The 20,195-nt window shown below is 40.5% G+C and overlaps 1 protein-coding gene across 3 annotated transcripts in view; it reads left to right on the forward strand.

Annotated features, from left to right (window-relative positions):
- The window catches only part of LOC105564103 (ABC transporter G family member 23), a 71,428-nt gene that overhangs the window by 11,199 nt on the left and 40,034 nt on the right, over positions 1 to 20,195 (forward strand). Inside the window, exon 1 of one of the 3 annotated variants that reach the window (XM_012016225.1) lies at positions 12,799 to 13,163. The exons of 1 other annotated variant lie outside the window; for it this stretch is intronic. The gene's annotated coding sequence lies outside the window, so the exon portion shown is untranslated. Of the gene's footprint in view, positions 1 to 12,798; positions 13,164 to 18,611; positions 18,922 to 20,195 lie in introns of those variants that run through there. One more of the 3 variants, XR_001009093.1, reaches the window with a different exon arrangement.

A 20,195-nucleotide genomic window follows, 5' to 3' on the forward strand; every position in this document is an offset into this window, starting at 1 on the left:
TGTCTTACATTTTTGTTATTTGCTAATTGTGCAAAATAAAGCATCTGTTCTGTGCTTTTATTTTATTTATTCAAATGATTCGAACGTGGATTCGAATAAGCGTTAGAGACAAAACCATACGTATAAAATTTTGTGAGTTCATATTTAAAAGGAAGACTTTCAGTATTCTATATAATTGTTTTAATAAATACCCATTTTTTTAAATATAAAATATAAAGTATATTTAATACAATAGTTTCGATTTTGCATAATTAGTCTATAATAATCGTATACATTTTGTATTGTTACAGTTTAACATATATAGTTAGCGATGTACAACTTTGCTGTCGCAACTCGTATCAGTGAGTGACATTTTATTTTAAAGTGACGTTGCGCATATAATTACTTCTCTCACTCTCTCTCTCTCTCTCTCTCTCTCTCTCTCTCTGTCTTCGCGTGTGTATAAATTCTTAAAAATACACAATGCTTGACCACAAACAGCGCACGCGAAGCGTTATTACAAGTTACAACAGCTTTGTAAATGGCAAATACTAATTCGTAAACAACATATTTATTTACTAATTAATATGTTAGGTTGTTCCGGAGATTCCGAGAGAGATACTTTTAAGAAACTGTTAGTAGATACAAGTAAACGACGTCTCTTTTGTTTAACTTAAAGATATACGTCCCATCTTATCTCTCTACTTGCATACCGATGATCGAATCAATCCTCCGGATATCGAAACACCGATACATAGAAATTCAGGAAGGTTTTAAAAGGCAACATGTCTCGCAAACGAAATACTTCATTGCGTAATCTAACAATGTGCCATTATGTGACTAGGAAGTGTGAAACTCGAAACGCGTGATTTGTTCATTATCCGACATAGGCTGGTGAATGCACGCAACAGATGCCACTTTAAGTGTCATCCGAAGCATAAAATTGCAGCGCATTCTGCCTGGCAATTGTTATGTGCCAAACGTGAGGTCTTACTTAGCGTGACGGCAATTCTCAACAATTATTCATTCGGTAACGTGAAATTGATCGCAGAAATTCGTTTTACATATAAAGAAGATGATAAAAAGTCTCTTTTTGACACGTATTTTAAGCTAAAGTCTCTCTCATTTTTCTCAGCACTTAAACACTGCAATTTAAACTTAAACTCTTATAATACGAAAAGTACATCATTTCTTAAGTTTCTTCTTTTGTAGAAAGTGTAGGTAAGTTTTACTTCTTTTTTTTATCCCTACTAAGAAACAAGTTACGCGAACGAAAAAAGGTGGCGAGTCTAAAAGAGTCATACCATGCAAAGTAGTAAATAGCGCGCAATAATTATAACGAGACAATTACCTTCAGCAATCGATATCGAGATCGCGGAGGCTTATCCGCAAATGTATCTTCAAAGGCACGGTGTATCTGCTAGGTAACTCTTCCAAGAGATGGCACCACAACTTCGGCTTCTCCGCAGGACCTAGAGGCTTAAATTAGCATAAGCGGTTTTTTTTTCGCGTTTCGCAAATACCTTGAGAACGCAAAATGATTGACTCATCGACCTATTTGTCGTCGCCATTGCAAGAATAGTTTTAATGACAATTCTAAACCGCTGTTTCCTTTTTTTTCCATTAAAGCGGCCAATAATTGTTGATACATACAAGATTTTTTAAATATAAATTTACGATTACTATATGTAAATAAAGCTATTTTGGATTTTAGCGAATAAGCTTCAAAGGATATTGTATTAAAATTTAATTAAAATCAAGTAGAAGCTGGAGCATTAATTTCTTAAAGCCTTAATTTGAATCTTTTTATTTTTAATAAATAATCTATTACAAATATGACACAATCGACAGCAAAGATGTTAAAACGTTTATTTTTTAATATTCTTTAAATATATATATAATATACATGTTTTCTCGTTACGTATTATTTTTTCTGTTCCTTCTTCATAATAATCCCACAAGTATTTGTTAATATACATACACGAAGTAAGTGTTAATCGCACAAAATTATGTGCGATACATTTTTGCATTGACGATAAAGATAATAATATTGCCGCCAATCAAATAATTTTTGCGTTTATGTTTTATGAGCATCTCATTTCTTTTGCGATCGAATTATTAGCGAGAAAAATTATTCATACTAATATGTGTTGTGTCTCGCGTGCCTGCTTATTCGTCGTTCTATATTTTCCATGTGTTCCTTTAATAAGCAGCATTGTTACCATTTCTAACAATCTATAATTTTTACATCTGATATCGACGAGGCAAAAACACATGAAGTTGCATCGATTATGTGCAATTACATTCGTACGCTCATACATGCGCATGTGTGTGTGTTAAATACAGGCTAATTTAATTCTAGACTGTCACGGTATCTTGTAAAGAGTTAAATACTTTTGCAAAACAAACGCAAATTACAATACATGATTGCACGTATCTCCATTATGCCTCAGAAATCTCAATATTTCTTTATTAAATCTAATTTAAAATTTAAAGAGCTTCTACGAATTTCATCAATATCTAATAATATTTAAATCATCACCTTCATCTACAATATTTCTCCTTCCACTTTTACGTAGGTATGTAAAATGTCCATTAGATCTTCGTACAGTTCAGTACTTCTTTTCTAAATTCTTAATTCTTTTATTGTTCAACTAATAAGAATTCTTCAATGTCGCCAGCAATAATTAACAACGTCAGTGTTTTCTTGACAATACCTGGCATTTTTAACAATACAGAAAAGTCATGGCGAAAAATATTACCTCAGCCGGGGTTTGAACCTGGACCTTCCTACACTCTAGGCGGGCGTCTCACCAATTCGATCACCGAGGCATATGATAGTACGAGTATTTGTTGCAATAACAGCATAAAGATGTTGTCTACGCGTCTATTTTATTTTTGCAATTAATATTTATTACGATGATGAAATATCGAAACTATAAATTATCATATTAATATACATTGCAAAATTAATATATACAGAATCACCTATCTCGTAGACACCAATGTCATCTGCGCAATCAAATCTCTTCTGAAAAAATGTTTTTTCATTTTGTCTGTTTCTTACTTGCATATTCATTAAATATTAATCGTGATCTTCTATATTGTAAATAGGCACGTCTATAGTAGCTGGTTTTTTAAATATTTCGCGTTTAATATTGTTTTACGGTTTCTCCATTTCGATAGACATGATCGTAAGACAATAAAACCTCTTAAGCTTTCAAGGTTTATACAAATGTTTCCCACACATCGCATTGCATGGCAATGATAAACGTGTCAGATATTTTTTTTAAATTAATTCTAAAATCGAACATAAAAAAAGAATAGATAATAACGACACAGCATAATGTGATCATTCTCGTTTTATTGATCATTTGCTAATTGTACGTAATTATATTACGCGATACAGAAGAGAGAGAGAGAGAGAGAGAGAGAGAGAGAGAGAGAGAGAGAGAGAGAGGATATCAAAAGATGAATTGTTATGAACTAATTCAATAATGTCACTAAGGTTCTATTTGTTTTGTACAAAGACACCAGTGTACCTTAATGATGTTTTAACAATATGTATCTTTAACTAAAAATTCACAAAATTAATCTCGAACTTTCTCGCCGTTTCTTTCTGTATTATATAAACTTTTTCTATTTTTAGAGTATAATTATATAAAAGTGTCTCAAGAGGGACAAACATAAACTTCGCTCATATCAAGCAGAAAACAAATAGATTGTACTTATATCCAATAAATCTTAGAATAGTACGATTTATCGAGCGAAAGTATCTAGTATCCAATTAATATGTCTTTATCTAGCTTAGGCTTTAACGCACGCAAATGTATTATTACCTGCGAAAGGTGGGGATTGTTTATTCAGTTATAATAATTGCCAATCGGCCTGTAATGCCTGACCTGTCGATATGACCATAATGATGCGAGATGTGCTGGTTCGAAGGTAACATGCGTATATAAATCCGATGACACAAACAGATATAATTTTACGCACCTTTGTTTAACGAGTATCGGCACGTCGATCGTATTTTCTGCGATGAGGACTATCGCGGAACAATTTAAAAACATTATCTATCGCAGTTTCTCGTTTCGTCACGTTCATCGAAAGTCGTCGAAAAAATTGCCGAATCATCATGCGTCGTGCGCGATTGTAAAACAAGAAAACAGGCACGTTTTCTCTCTTTCGCACCAATCGCTAAAAAATTACAAGTCACTAAAATGCAAATACGTCAGCGTTAAGTGCAAACAATTAACTTTTCTTATACAATCGACGATAAATGCAACTCAAACAAACTTGTATCTTTACAGTTTTATTTAACAGGCGAGAAACATCTTTAAACTAATTCGCTACGACATTTTGAGTTCTACACTGAGAAAAATGTCCGACTAAATATAATCGGATAGTCCAATTACATAATAACGAACGGATATGTCCGATTAAATTGTATATCCGATGAAAAATGTGATAACTTAATTCCTACTTAACAATGGAAATATAATACAACATGGGTGTTATATTACATTTATCTTGTTGCGTAGGAAATTATAATATTTATGTTATGCAACTGTTACTTGGTGTTTACTGGAATGTTAAAAAATACAACTTTAACATTTTTTCTTTATTTTATTTCATCGGCGACCGGGCCTGAAATTTCGCGTACTGATAGACAAAATTTACAACCACCACGTACTTAGATATCAACTTTTTTTTTACTTATGGTCAGTTTATGCAGGAGCCACCTTAATCGGAAAAATTAACCATTCGGACACGCTACTTAATTGGTTTATCCGACGAAAATTGTTCTCAGTGTAGCAATGCACGAACGAATATAACGCTCGCATATGTGTGCTGTGGCGAGGAAGTGTTGAAACCTGGTATTTTCTTCCGAGGCACATCGCCTCGTGAATATACGCGATCTTGTTTAATTATGGACGCGCCCATTAAGCATGTTATTACGTGAGTATCCGCAGTAAGTTTCTCTTACTCCGTTATGTCACGTATCGTTAATACTTCGTCACCGAGACACGAAGGACCCCGAGGCCATGCCACGCGTCCCAAACGTGGGCTCTCAGCCTCAAGTTCGCGCGCGGAGGATGGAATTCACATTTGTCCGAATATCGATGTCGCGCGTATCGACAGTACGTACCCCTCGTCAGACGTTCGATCGCTCTTCCTGGGACTTGCGTAATCCGGCAGCAGCTGGACTGACCGCTTTCACATCTACACCATGTCTTCGGCCGCGTTTAGCGACCTGGTTCGTTGATAATGCCACGACATTTTCTTATTTACGGGCATTGTCCGTTTTATCGTTCGACGGTTGTAAGCGCGACTGAGAACCGATCGTGCCGATCGATCGTGAGGATCGAAGTTGAACTTCAACGGTGCGTCGCGCAGCGAAATTGCGTGATAATAAGTACATAAACGCGTCGATAAAGACACGATAAATAGATGACGGTCCCCTGTGTTGTGTAAAATAGGAAAATAATAAATAGCTTATTTAGAAAAAGTTTCGAAACGGGTCAAGGCTGCTTGATGTCGCACCGCGGCAAGGACGCAATACGTCCCTTGGATCGGTCTTGGGAAGACTGATCCTAGTCTCCGTCGTAATGAGGATCGCGTGCTGTCGCCTGACTCGATAGCGATCATGCATGCGCACCGAAGCGAAGACTTTCGCTTTTGCGCGGACGGATCTACGAGGATGTACTGAAGATTGGCGGCTTCAAATTCCAATAAAACTTTAACGTCCCCGTTCAATTTATTTATTGAAATGATAACAATCTGCAAAATCAACGGTCACGAAGGGGCGCGTTCGTCGCGTGATTTTTTCAAAAGCCCTGCAGGGAAAATCGTTATAAAATGCAAACTTATTGCGATAATTGCCTTGTGCTTGCAAAATTATTATTCGTGAGCTATTTGTAATTTGGTCATTAATATTCGATGCATTAATAATCAAATGTGTAACACGTGTGCGCGCGTGTGCGAATGGCAGATTTATTTCTAGAATAGTTCTAAACGTTCGCAAGTATTTTTAGCAGGCGACTTTCACCTGAAAAACACGAAACGTTTCCAGTCGCAACCTTTGTGGCATCGAGCTGCATTCACGAGGTATTTTTACTCGTACATCGGGGCTCTTGCATTAATACTGTCGAATTCGGGCACGTTTAGCCTGCAAGGCACGTGCGAAATGTGATCATGTTTACATTTTTATTCGTAATTGCCGCAGAAAATAATACATGCTGGGTGACAGTTTTCAATATTTACTTGGTCCCGAAACTTAATTCCTTTAAAAGAGACAAGACGCTTTAAAAAGATTATAAACTTAATTTACGTATTATATACTTTCAAACAAAATGTTGATATAAACGTTGACTAAAGGATTTTACTATTTATTATGATCTAACGCTTTCTAATTTAATTTGGTATAAATTAATAAGGAGAACCAATTAATTTGAGATCTTCACGAGAAGTTCATACATTTTGCACAACTTTCTAGTGAAACTGGATGAATATACAGAAGTTACAAGATTTCAATTCTCAGAATACCTCTGTCGTTTGACAGAATAGAACCCGCACAAGTTCAAGGTAGTCTCCAGGAGACAAAACTCTTGTGCTTTCGCCTGCTACGGGCGGGCGCACCGGCACCTGCGCCGGCTGATTATCGCATCCGCGCCAGCAATCGAAATCAGCCGATTATCGCGACGTACGGTGCAAACGGAGAAAACGCCGTGACGTCAAACGGCGCGACAAGGTGTAAAATGCTATCGCGAATGAATGAAGTGGGGGCATGCGCGTGAAAATCAGTAATATCGAGAGAACACGCGCGCGATTGCTCCAAGGTCGAAGGATACCGAAACGACGTGGATACTTTCCGTGCGAAACGTCGCTTTCACTTTTCGGCCTAACGTTAAATAAAAATTCCGACGTCAAGCAGCATCCGCCTCCGCGTGGCAATCGACTTTCGGTTTCACGCGAGATACGAGCGCCTGTACGCGGCACGTTCCTTTCCGGATACTATCTCTAGCATTAAATAGGCCGTACCCTTTTCATCAAGATGCACGGCTTCTTTTATGTCAGCGCAAAGGCGTACTTTCGCACGATTGCGAGTTCGGTGGTCCAGCAGGCGGCGATCTCTCCTCGCGGCTCGCCACGAGCTTCGCGCTGGTTCGGGCTCGGGCTGGCTCTGTACGCAACCGGAAGTCGCGCTTTGCAAATTTCTCGTTGTATCATTGCCGGTCAGCCAGCCGCGGACGTTCCGTTGCGACTTCCTTCGTTGCAGTCTCCGCGAGGCACGCTAATCCGTGTAATTTCGTATTCGAGCTTGTCCGCGTGGAAATCCACGCGATATCCGGCGACCGATAACGTCCTTGCGCGCTCACAATTATTAATTTCACTACGAAAAATGTGACAGGGGATTGTCCCCCTCGACGATCATTCAATTTCTTTCCGTTTCTCCGCTCATTTCTTAAAGGCTGCGCATTGATTAAGCGAACGAACCGCTGGCCCTCGTTACACAGAATTCACGTTAAATCCCGGTTAGAAATGATTCGTCGATCGATGTCGAAACGATGTCGATACGACAAGTCATTTCTCGCTGGGATTTACGTAAATCAAGAAAACTCGCTGCCGAAAATATCGTACACTGAAAAGAACATCTGGTTACATTAATTAGAAATCTGGTAGATTCAGCCAGTCGCCTGTTAGAAAATGGACGAATCAGAATTCCTCTAGGATTTACTAGGCGTACAGTGAAGTCTATCAAACTTCTGGTTATGAAACATCGAGCCCTATCGTGAACACAAGCAGAAATTCTGCTTGGTTTAACCAAAATACATTCTATCGTACGTGTCTTGTTGATACAATCAAAGCAATTTTCTCAGTGCATATTTATACACTGAAAAAAATTTCTGGTTGAATATGGACGAATCAGATAATTCCTTTAGGATTTACCAGAATTCCTTTAGGATTTACCAGAATTTCTGTAGGATTACAGGAATTCTGGTAAATCCTAAAGGAATTCTGGTACGAAATTAAATTGTTTCCCTTGTATACAATAGCGTATTGTCTATAACGTAACGATCGTCAAATACTCGCACTGAAAAAAAATCTGATAGATACAACCAGTCGTCTGTTAGAAAAAAAATGGACGAATCAGAATTCCCTTTAGGATTTACCAGATTTGTAATGAAGTCCAGCAAATCTCTGGTTATGAAATATCTTTCAATGTAAATTCTAAAGGAATTCTGATTCGTCCATTTTCTAACAGACGACTGGTTGAATCTATCAGATTTTCTTTTCAGTGCGAAAATCATAGCAATGATAACTTGATCTTTTCCTTGAAATGTCAAACGCTACACACGTCACCGTGCGTAAATTCGAATACGGGCCACGACGCGCGTAGGTAGTCCAATTTACGACAGAAAAAAAACGAAAGATTCATAATTTCCTGTTACCTATTCGACATCGATCGACAAGTCATTTCTCGCTGGGATTTACGTAAATCGAGAAAACTCGCTGCCGAAAATTTCGGATGTTTATACGAAATGAAAGTGTTCCATTTGTACGCAATAGCGTATCGTCTATAACGTGACGATCGTCAAATACTCGAAGACAATTGTTATTATCATTGTTATGACAACGACTTGATCTATTCCTTGAAATATCAAACGCCTGCACGCGTGACCGTGCGTAAATTTGAATACTGGCCACGACGCACGTAGGTAGTCCAATTTGTGACAGAAAAAAAATGAAAGATTCATAATTTCCTGTTATTTATTCGACATCGTTTCGACATCGATCGACAAATCATTTCTCGCTGGAATTTACGTGAATCAAGAAAATTCGCTGCCGAACATTTCGGGTGTTTATACGAAATTAAAGTGCTTCATTTGCACGCAACAGCGTATTGTCTATAACGTAGTGATCGTCAAATACTCGAAAGTAATAGCAATGATAACCTGATATTTTCCTTGAAATATCAAACGCGACACACGTCACCGCGCGTAAATTCGAATACGGGCCACGACGCACGTAGGTAGTCCAATTTTCGACGAAAAAAAAGCGAAAGATTCATAATTCCCTGTTATTTAATCAGGTTCACATTACGTCAGGTGCCGCGGCTACAGTTGCGCAATGCTTGGGGAAAGTGCAGGCCGTCTTGACCACCGTTATGGTCGCTACTTCTTGACCTGAAATAAAATTGTCGACTGCCGCGAGAACAATCGCATTTGAATCTCCGGAACGTGGACAAGGAGTCGACGCGAGAAGAAACTATTGTCATTCGCTCTCGTCGGTTCGATATTAGATACACACATAGATTAGCGATGAAAACGAACGGCGTCGATGATTGAAAGCTAAAGAGTAAAAGAAACGTGCGATATTCAATCATTTTACGTGGCAGCGCGCAGACTTGTCGAGGAGTCTTGTCTTACGAGAAACCGTACTCGGTTTTCAGAGGACCGCTCTTGAGGGGAGAACGCGGAAGAGATTTTAATGCGCGCCGAAGTCCTATGCGTGATATGTGTGTCATATGTATGGAGCAAATATGGGCTGGCTCGACGATGAAACGTATATGTGTATGTTACATTGATAAATTAGTCCCCATTTTATTCCTGCCTTAGGTGTAAAAAAATCGAAGAGACACTGGATTGAACAAATCAAGTCGCCTAGCGACGTAATTCAATGAAATATTCACCAGACTTTCAAGAAGATGAGTGATGAGTTTCCCTCGCTTTTTTTCCTCATTAATACCTTCTCGCTGTATTTTTACCGTTTAATTTCATCTGACGGATACACGCGTGGAGATACATATCTGCATGTATTAAACATGGCCGAGAAACCATGGCGACCTTCGTACGGGACCTCGCGAGAAAAAAAGAAAAGGGGTGAAAGACCGTAGCCGGCTATTTTGGGCGGTGACCGAGGCCGCTGAAATATTGTCTTGTTGTGTACCTTCGGTATCCATGCAAATCGGAAAGTCATCTCGTAACAATATTCCTTTCGGATCGACAGCCCAACTGCGACAAGGGGTTAGTGAAACGATGAAACTCTCGCGTTCCGCGAGTCTCGTCGACGAGAAAATACCGCTAGGCTAGTTCGTGTTGCCTCAATTCCCCCAAAACTTCGGAGATAAATACACGCTGGGCGCTGGAGAGACAGAAAACGAGGATCCCAGGTGCAACTAGTGCGAGCAACGCGAACGAACCTACTACTGCAACGATAAAATGGCGAGTCTCGACGGAGCTGCCAGTCACCCAAAAACACGCTGACGAAGCGTAAATGTAAATTCGAAGAAGCGATATCTTTGCGACGAAACTTGTTGATTAAACATCGTCTCACATAAGTCTCCTATCGCGAGAAAAAAAATGTATGACACATACGAGTGGCAAAAAAAATAGCAAAAAAAAAGAAGAACAAGAAGCGAATAAGAGGAGACATTCAAGAGGTGGAGAAGTGTTCCGTCTGGCTGATGTCCCGCGCTGTTAACCGTTAAAAGTAATAATAGACGCGGCGGGAGTTTATTGATAACCTACTGTTGCGTTCAATAAACAATGCCCTGATCCGTGCATTCCGAGAAAATTGCCCCCCCCCGCTTACTCCGACGCGACGTTTCAACGGCAGATTTCACGACGCTGCTTTGTTATCCGGGCTATAACTAAGCCTGCGGGACATTACCCGCAAGCGTACACAATCACAGGATTTAAGTGATTTCCACGGTCGTTAACCTTTTACCGTGTTCTCTCGTTCGCTGTTAAATAAACGAGGGGGCGAAGGAATTTTTCGCGCCGGAAGAAATTGGATTCCTTTCGTCTTTCGTCTATCTATTAATCTCAACTCCCCTCATTACGTGACGTACGTGTTAACGTCTTATTACCTAATCTAACGTAATTCATTTCGCGAAACGCAATCGTTTTCACATGTGTAAAATACTTTTGTTAAAGATCCTTATCGGAATGGATTATTTTATTTCTAATGATACGTGCTTGCTAAGTGGAAAGAACAAAAGTGTATATGTTTTTATCATATTAATGTCCGCGCAGCATGCGCTTTATGCGAGCTTCTCGCATGGGCGCAAACGTCGCGCGACATCGAGAGAATCTCCAGTGTCTTATTATCGGCGACGACAATAGCATAGCAAGGTGTTTTACCGAATTAACTGCCGGAAGCGACCAAGCTGTACGTGAATCGGCTCAGGAAGTCGGCGGACTTGTGCCCTTGCCGTTTGCAATTTGTTCGCTAATGCCGCACGCTAAACAATGAGATCACGCGCCGTTGAATTGTTCGCCGAAGAGACGCCAAAATTGGCAATTGGCGGAGTAACAAGAAATTCCTGGCCGCAAAAAAATCAGTTAAAGGACAAACGCGCGCATTAACGTTCGCGCCGTGCCAATTTACAATCGTCGTCGGAGGATCGTTAATCGGCGATCAAACAAAAAAATTGCAGGATGTAATATGTACACGTTTTAACGGAGGAAAATTGAGAGCGGAAATTGAGCAAGCGGATAAAACGAATTGCCAACGCGTTATGCGCGAATTGCGAAGAAATGATTGTCATCAAGCAACGTTTCTCAGGCGCAATAGAACAGTATAAACTTCGCAAAACAGTAAAAACGGAACGGGGGACATCAGAAAGCAGAGGTAAAAATAGCGAAGATAAAATCAGAAATTACGGAAAACGGCAGAGAGAGACAGAGAGAGAGAGAGAGATGCAGAAAATTACATCAGGTATTACGAACGGAAATCGATGTGAGTTTGAGAAAGGGAAGTTGATCCCAGGTCGGGACTGTAGACACAAGCAGCAGAAGAAGCGGAGAAAGCGATCTCGCGATGTCAAAACGGATCTTCGGATCGATGTGCGCCGAGGAGCGGCCTTTCGCGAGGGAACAGCAGGTGATGGGAAGAGGTAACTACAGCGTCGAGATGAGCGAAAGCGTCGGCAGGTCGAGTCAGCTTCGCTCTAAGGCGGAATCGGTTCTACCGCACGATTATGGAGAACATTGAACGGACGGAGCAAGATCGGCCGTAAACTGTACCGAGGGAAAAGAGTGGCTCGGATATAGATTACTTAAGTATTCTTTTTCCCATGTCAGATTATTGGATTCAGATACAAAGTATTTTCGCGTCACTGGGCACGACAGTTTTACGAACGTAGGCAATTAATCAAATACAGTTAAAGGAGACCATTGTGATAGAAATCAAACAAGCGAGAGCGCCTTTAAGTCCGAGCAAGATGTTGATAGCCCCATAATTGTGATCTAAAATGTGAATTTGTATACCGTTTTAAACCTTGTCCTGCGCGCCGGTTTTTTTTCGGACCTAAGTTAGTCAGTTAATTAATCTTTTGATTTCCATGCAACTCGTCTTTTAAAAGGATTCGTTCGCGAAAAGCCGAGATAGAACCTCTCGACATTGTTCGTCCCAAAGGACGACGACAGTTTGCTTTATGCCAAAACTTCAATTTTTATTCAGAGCGCACTTCTTACGTTGGTGACTATTGGACACGGCAAGAGGAAACTGAACCCACGTGAAAGGGCATTACACCATTATTAACGGGGAAAGACCCGTTCTGGTAATCTGGAAATCCCGGGTCGGAAGTCAGGGGAGAAAATCGTCGTCGGGAAATCGGGGGTAGAATGCAAGGACGAGAAGCGAGCGCGAAACGCGAGGGAGCAACAGGTGGAAGGGAAGGCGAGCACGAATACTCGCAGAGGGAAAGCATTAGGCAGAAAGAGACCGGGCCGAAGCACACCGCGAAGAGGGAGGTGCGACGGTGTTATCGAGTGTCGCGACCAGTCTGAGTCTATGCTCGAGTCGGTCCTCAGTCTCGCGTCAGGACTCGAAAGCGGAGGAGGAGGACGGCGATCGATCGATCGATCGGCTGGCTGTCCCTCGGCTGCCCATTCGCAACCAAGTCAACTTGGTCTCTGTCTTTGCTGGGCTCTTCGAGCAGCAGCAGCAGCAGTCGGAAGCCCTCGTCTTCTTTCCCCGCGGTGCTTATTTGGTGTTGAGTCCGGGTGTCAGTGTGTGAGCGAGATAACGTCAACTGGTGAACACCCTAGATGCTGCCGATCGCTTCTTCTCACTCACGTCCCTCGACTGCGCTAGCCTACGACCGGAATTACACGTGAGCTCGGCGAAATTTTCACTGGGACAGGAAGCGCTGGTGGATTGTCGAATTGCGAAAGGTAGGGATGGGGTGCGAAACGAGTGTTCTGAGAGAAGTTTAATTTGATTACTGCAAGCTTCGTCATTTATAGATCTCAACATAATTAGTTTTGTAAGTGGAAATAAATAATACCCCGTTTGCCAAGTAAAATTTGTCAAGTAATTTATCGAGCGTGACAATATTCAGAATCTTAGCTCCTGATTTCGAAAGATTTTGCCTTCCATAAGGTGACCAATATAAAAAAGAGGTATATTAATTAATAAGCTCCTTCAAGATAAACTAGCAATTGTGATATGGAGCATATGACGATATTGTGCGAATCGGTATTGTGTCTTTTTAAGTTATTTTTTAAATTTATTTTTGAAAAACAAATCCACATGCGTGTTTGGTACAATATCGATTCGCACAATATCGTCATATGCTCCTAACGCCATATCACAATTACTAACATAAAAAAAATTATAAAAATTTGAAAAACGTAAAATTACGACAATCGTAAATTTGTCAGATTAATCACGGCTGAACTTTTGTGTGAAAAATCCACTTAAAACTTATTGATTTATTATTGCTAACATAAGATTCGCGAAATGTCATTTCTCACCCGATGACATTAATCACGTAAAGAGAATCAACAGAATTTTTGTCTTCGCCCGAAAGGCAAAAGTCCTAATCAGGATGAGATGTGTACGTGAAACACGTTTAACCAAATAGACAAACCGCGTAGAAAAATGCTAAAGAACGTTTAAAATGAACGCTTCTCTATAAGGCTCTTTTCTTCCGAGAACTTTACTCTTGTGGCATTTAGAATTTCTTAAGCAATCCATTATGTCTGCCAATACGCACGTCACGCTCGCCCTATCCTCGCATCGAGGTCCCTGACACGACCTGAAGCTCGTTTTAAGAACGAAATAATCTCATCGACGAGAAGTTGCTGGGAATCTAAAGGAACTGCAAAATCAACAGAGAATTTACATGTCCGACGTTCATACTCTCGACTTTCGTGCTCTATGGAAGTCGACGGGTCAACGAAATTTCTTCGACTTCATGTGACACACATATCCTTCATTTGCCGCCTAAGTGAAATTCCCCTCTACATTGGCTCAACTTTTCCGCGCGCGACATGAGAAAGTGACAAATCGTGGGAAAATTGGCGTTTCGCATTGATCGACGGTCGAACCACGAGCCCAAAATAATCATAGCAAAATCGTTTCAGACGAAAGCCCGAAGCTAATTATATAATTATTCAATGTGGAGGATTTAAAAACTGCAATAATCCTTGCAAGGAAATATCCCTATTGGTTTTAAATCATATTTTTCACACATTTCGCATTCACACACACACACACACAGTGTCGATCTCCCGTTCTCATCTTCAGAATTTATAATATACTAATAGCCCCCTGCAAAGAATACATTATTATTCCCACTGCTATTCCAGTTCTCATGAAAATGAGATGTTAATTGTCATATTTAATCATCGTATTACCGCAATATGTTTATACGCAATATGTTAATCCGCTCACTTTTGAATTTGCCTCGATCCGAATACGAGTGGCGTGTTAAATGTACGATGGGGCGCGATTCCGCAACTTCATCAAGTGCGTATTTTAGCCGAATAAGCGTTAAACACGTGTACAATGCATTCGTTGTGAGGATTCGCGGAACTTGGCGTCGCACGAATCGGCCTCACGTAATAGAAGACACACGAGTCGTGCTCTGACGATACCGGAACACACATCGCAGTGAAATCGAACGTAATGAGGCAGACGACCGTCTTCGAGCACATCTTCACACACGCATTAGCATTTCCAATCTCTCGTTTCTAGGAAGACCGATTTCCGACTGATCCTCGTGCGAAGCTCTTGCCGGTCGCGCAAATTCACTCGCTGCAATATTTCTTTTTATGATTTTGCTTTAACTCGCATTGTGCGAAAGTTAACTATTTTAAATCGGTGATTTCTTAAATCTCCACGTTAAATTTCGAATTTTTAAGCACATTGTAAAATCCATGAAAAGCGTATTGCTTCGCTTTTATAATAAATTTTGACCTTTAGAGATATCACATTTTGGAAAGCGTAAATAAAAAAATTGCATCTTGGATTAACAGATCTTAAAAAATTAAGTTTTCGAGGATCCGTAAACTGAAGAAACCGACAGCCTTAAGATTTAGAAATTTACAAAAACTTAATGACATGTCTCTTTAATGAAGCTTTAATGATAATTTAATATTTTCACGACAATTCTCCGTTATGTAAACGTTTAGCAGGAAAGCACGAGGCTTTATTAAGTGCAACGCACGCGACTGGCGCCTTTTAATCGGCGTAAAAATTTCTGACGGATTAATTAATCGGTTTCATTATCCGAAGCTAGACAGGCGAGCACCATCGTATAATAGCACGTCGTAAAGGAGTCCCACGACGATATCGAGCCGCGATGTGAAAGACCGAGAGAAATATACTTTCTAGACGGCACCAGAAGGAAACTGCAAGTTAAACGCATCCGCGGCAAGAGTATTGTTTCGTCCCGCGCGATGCGCAGCTCCGTAAGGTCAAAGTAACATCTTCCTGTCGTAACTTTCATCCGACGTTTTTCCGCGAGGCTCATCACGATCGACGCACGCGAAAAATACTTAATCGCCATTATTTTAGCGTACCTCACCATCGCAACGAAATCTGATCCACGTCGTGAAAGCTCGCCGCAGAAGTTTACCGTGCAAAAAAATCGAGTCTATTAAATTATATAATATTTAATACGTAACGCGTTAGAAAAGATATTGAATAAATTACAATATCGCGCTGGCGGGCGATGAGGACCGGACTTTCATAAATTTCGGTATCTCCCGACAGATTGATGCGGATAGTAATTGGAACGTCGGTTGTGCAACGACGTGCCACGGGAGCGCGGTCGGAAAAAGTGTGCTCCAATTTGCCGCGCTCGCGGCTAATGGCACGCGGATTGCGAAACGGACGAGAAATTAACTAGCAGGCGTTAATTCGCGCGAGATCGCGCGGATGAATGCGCGGCGGCGGTGGCGTCGTCGTCGGGAAAACATTTACCAAAGACGAAACGAGACGGAACGGAAAGGAACGCTCGCTGGCGCGCGGTTCGCACGCTTTCTCGCAAAAAAAACTCCCCCCCGAGGATTACCCAAGTCCTCGTCCTTCGCTTCCTCGTTTTGCCGCGCGATTTTCCGCGCGCGCGTTTTCGCTTATCTGAGGAAAACATGGAAAACCGCTTCGCTGCGACGGGCTCGCGTACGGGACGAGCGGATCTTCATCGGCGGAGAAAATCGACGGAAAACCGCGTTTTACTCATATTCAGCATTGCCCTAGCATGTAATTTCATTTTTCTTCTTGATACTGTTCCGTGCTTTTTTTCTGTTACTACACAGGAAACAAATAAGTGCCGGATCGATTGTTACACACTCAGATTAACGCGTTTATTGTTTTGTATATACGTAACAATCTATAATCTTCTTAGAAGCATTTAATAATCGTACATTCCAACAATATTACAGTCTCATTTAAATATTATAAATAATTGTCACTTTAAGAATAGGTGCATGTAATTATTTTGAAAATACGATCATTTTAATCATCATAACTTTCGATTTGAACGTATGTTATTTTCCATCCTTGTTTCCTTTACATTCGAGAAAATTCTTCTTAAATAATTAGTATACATTTTTCTTGTTTAAATTATATAAAATTACTTCATTCAAGTTTTTCTTCTTCTTTTAACGCAATGTCATTTCAAGATTTTCACGCTGAGACTAAACGTATTTTCGAAAGAAGAATATTCTTTTTTTTTCCTACGCAACCGCGTATCGGTAGTCTAATTTTTTCACTGTTAAAAATTAAGTATTCACCTCGATTTTCTTCCATTAGAAACCAATAATGCGAAAGGTTCGCCAAACTGCAGATACCCGAAACGAGAAAATCTCCGGTCAGACCGCCTGAGCGTTTGAGAGAAAGCTGGTCATCTATTATATCTCTCAAGAAAAGAAACCGTTCGATTGATGGGATTAGAGGAGTGTTGAAGTACAGAATGAGATTCCGCAGGAATTCTAACAGGAAGAGGAAGAAGAAGCATTAAACTAAATATAATATCTCTCGTCGTTATTGCGTTTATCAAAACAGTTTTTTTTATCGCAGGACGTGTTATTTAGCTCGCGCATTAATCTTTAATGATATACAATAGAATGATTTTTGCTTGCATTACTTTAATTACCGTCTGGGGAAATCGCAAATTGTTATTTGCCACGTTTGTATAAACGTGTTACCGGTACATTATAATTAAAGGTTAAAAATTATAATCAGACTTAAGACCAGTTTCGATGACTGACCAATTACTTGTTCGCGCATTGTCTGCTAGTAAACAGATTTAATCCAAATTTTTTACTGTCGCGTTAAAATTTAATTGCATTACTTTCATGTTAGCGACTGTACTAACGTTAGTTTATTCTCGTATAATGTTTACAATTATATCTTATCGATAACTTCTTATTAACGCGTCAATTATATTGACGTTTGCGCTTTGTGCTATAAAAAAATTAAAAAGTAATATAACAACTAATATGCAATTGGATAAAGCGTCGTGTGTAAAAACGCAATTTAAATTTTTGCAAAAGAAGGCAGCGTCATCGTATGCAGCGTATATTCCGAGAAATACGCGTATATCTCTGTTCGTAAGAGTAATTCAAGTGTTTTCAATTTGTGCTGACTTGCTCGATAAAACGACATAACTATTCACTCAATGGCATTCGAATAATTTCGAATTGAATAGGCATTTTCAAGCGAGGCTTTTATTGCGTTGACGCATCTTCAGCTTCCATATGAATTAATCGAACACATTCGCGCGACCCTCTCGCATGCCTTCCCGGCACACTTTTAATTTCCCTGAAATCTGACCCTATTTATTGAGTCCTGATAATCCTCGGGGGTTCAATAAAAACGCTTAAACTCCGTTCGCGCGATTAAAAAGTAAGCCCTGACAGACTTACACGATTTTATGGAATGCTATCAGATTTCACTCGCTTGTCATTAAACAACGTACAAAGCAATCAGACACTAACGCTTTGCAGCTATAGTTGAGGATGACTAGATCTCATGTTCAGATTCAGTGAGGATCGCGTGAGCCTTGGAAAAAGAGCGCGGTCCAAAGTACAAGACTGCCGAGTTTCCCAAGTATCGCACAGACGTCTGTAACAGGTGTGATCTCCAGATGGGGTTACGGAACAGCACGATTAAAATCGACGGGGATAAAAACGCGAGTACGACAAAAAGACGCTCATGTAAAATACTCCATCGCCGCGCAGGCGCATCGTGAAAATGCGCGCGTTGCGCAACAACTTGGTTATCGGCGGGATTCAATAAAAACGCTTAAACTCCGTTCGCGCGATATGAAATATCATACACAAATTCTGTAATGAGATAAGAGCCGCGAAAAAGGAATAAAAGTGACCATACGTAACGCGCCTTGGTCGAAGTGTATTGCAGAAATTTCTACAGTGGCCGTCTGATCGCGGAAGATAATCGCGGACGTGAACGGTGCCGGCTTCGGCTTTTCAATTCGCGTTACGCAAGGAAGTCGTCGCCGTCGGGCAGAAGAACAAACGGAATCGCTCGCCACGGGACGATGGAAAAAACGGCAGGACGAAGAAATCGACCCGGCGAAGGTCGAGTGCCATCGCGACGCTTTGTCATTGGAGACACGCTTAAAAATCTGCGTGGCCAGCAACGACGCGATGCCGCGATCGAGTTGGAAAATGTGCCAAGGTCAGTCACGGATGTCGATTTTATAGCGAAAGTGGTGCAACGACTGTCTGTTGCGCGGGCGCCGCTTGGTACCGTCGGGCGTTCTCCAAACTCCGTCGACCTCCCTTCGATTCCTTCGCCGCGCGCCGGCGAGACCAACAACGTCGCGCTTACGTAAGAGCGCAACGTGCGCACAAGATCGTATGTAACGTAAACATATCGTAACAAGGGAGAACACCGTCGAAATCGTCGTTACGCACGAGACTTTGTAGACTTACCTAGGCCAAAGTGTTCCGCAAAATCGTCGCGATCTCGTCGGGGATTTCCTCGACGCGTACGGAGAGAGAATTTTCTCTTAAAATGTACCCCGAGAATCATGTAATCGTGGGACATGGCATTTTCAAGAACTTTGTGGGAGTTTTTTTTTACCATACATTTTAAAATACCCAGCGACACCGTCAAATTGCTAGTAAAATGTACGGTAAAAGTTCAAAATCACTCATAAAATTCTTCGAAATGTGCCGTATTGTCCCATTGCACGATTTTCAGGGTAAATTTTTAGAGAAAATTCTCTCCGTGTGCATATATTGTATTTATTGACATATTTTATAACGCACTCGAAAAGTCCGCCTTACGGAGGGATAATCGAGTCGACCTTAAAGATCCCTTCTGCGGCGCGGATCATTTAGGCGTGTGATTCAGTCATCTCTCCCGCTTCTGACATCGAAATTGAAGACCAACGTCAATGATTTACGTCGTTGTATACCTGTAAAATTTCACTCGAATTAAACTTCATGAAATGTTCCTATAATGAAATCTTCCTATAAAGACGATTATGTGATCGAATAAATAACTCTCACGTCGGAAAATAACCCATTATTACGTTCTAATTGCATACGCGTTGTAAATGACGATTTTATATAATTTATTTAAAAAATAGTTATCGCTCGAACTTTTGCTAGACGAAGATCGGGAAAAAATGCTGATTTTGTAGTAATTTCTTGCACAAACATTATAAATCTGCCGGATGTATTAAACTTTGTACGTAAACACGAAACGTTTGCTATAAATCTACACTGAAAAACAATCTGATAGATTCAACCAGTCGTCTGTTAGAAAATAGATGAATCATCATTTCCTTTAGGATTTACCAGATTTGTAGTGAAGTCTAGCAAACTTCCGGTTATGAAATATCTTTCATGGTAAATCTTAAAGGAATTCTGATCCGTCCATTTTCTAACAGACTACTAGTTGAATCTATCAGACCTTTCTTTCAGTGTAGAACTCGATAAAGG

The sequence above is a fragment of the Vollenhovia emeryi genome, unplaced genomic scaffold, assembly GCF_000949405.1.
Source record: "Vollenhovia emeryi isolate VEMERY1.0 unplaced genomic scaffold, V.emery_V1.0 DF939168.1, whole genome shotgun sequence".
Classification (NCBI taxonomy): Eukaryota; Metazoa; Arthropoda; class Insecta; order Hymenoptera; family Formicidae; genus Vollenhovia; species Vollenhovia emeryi.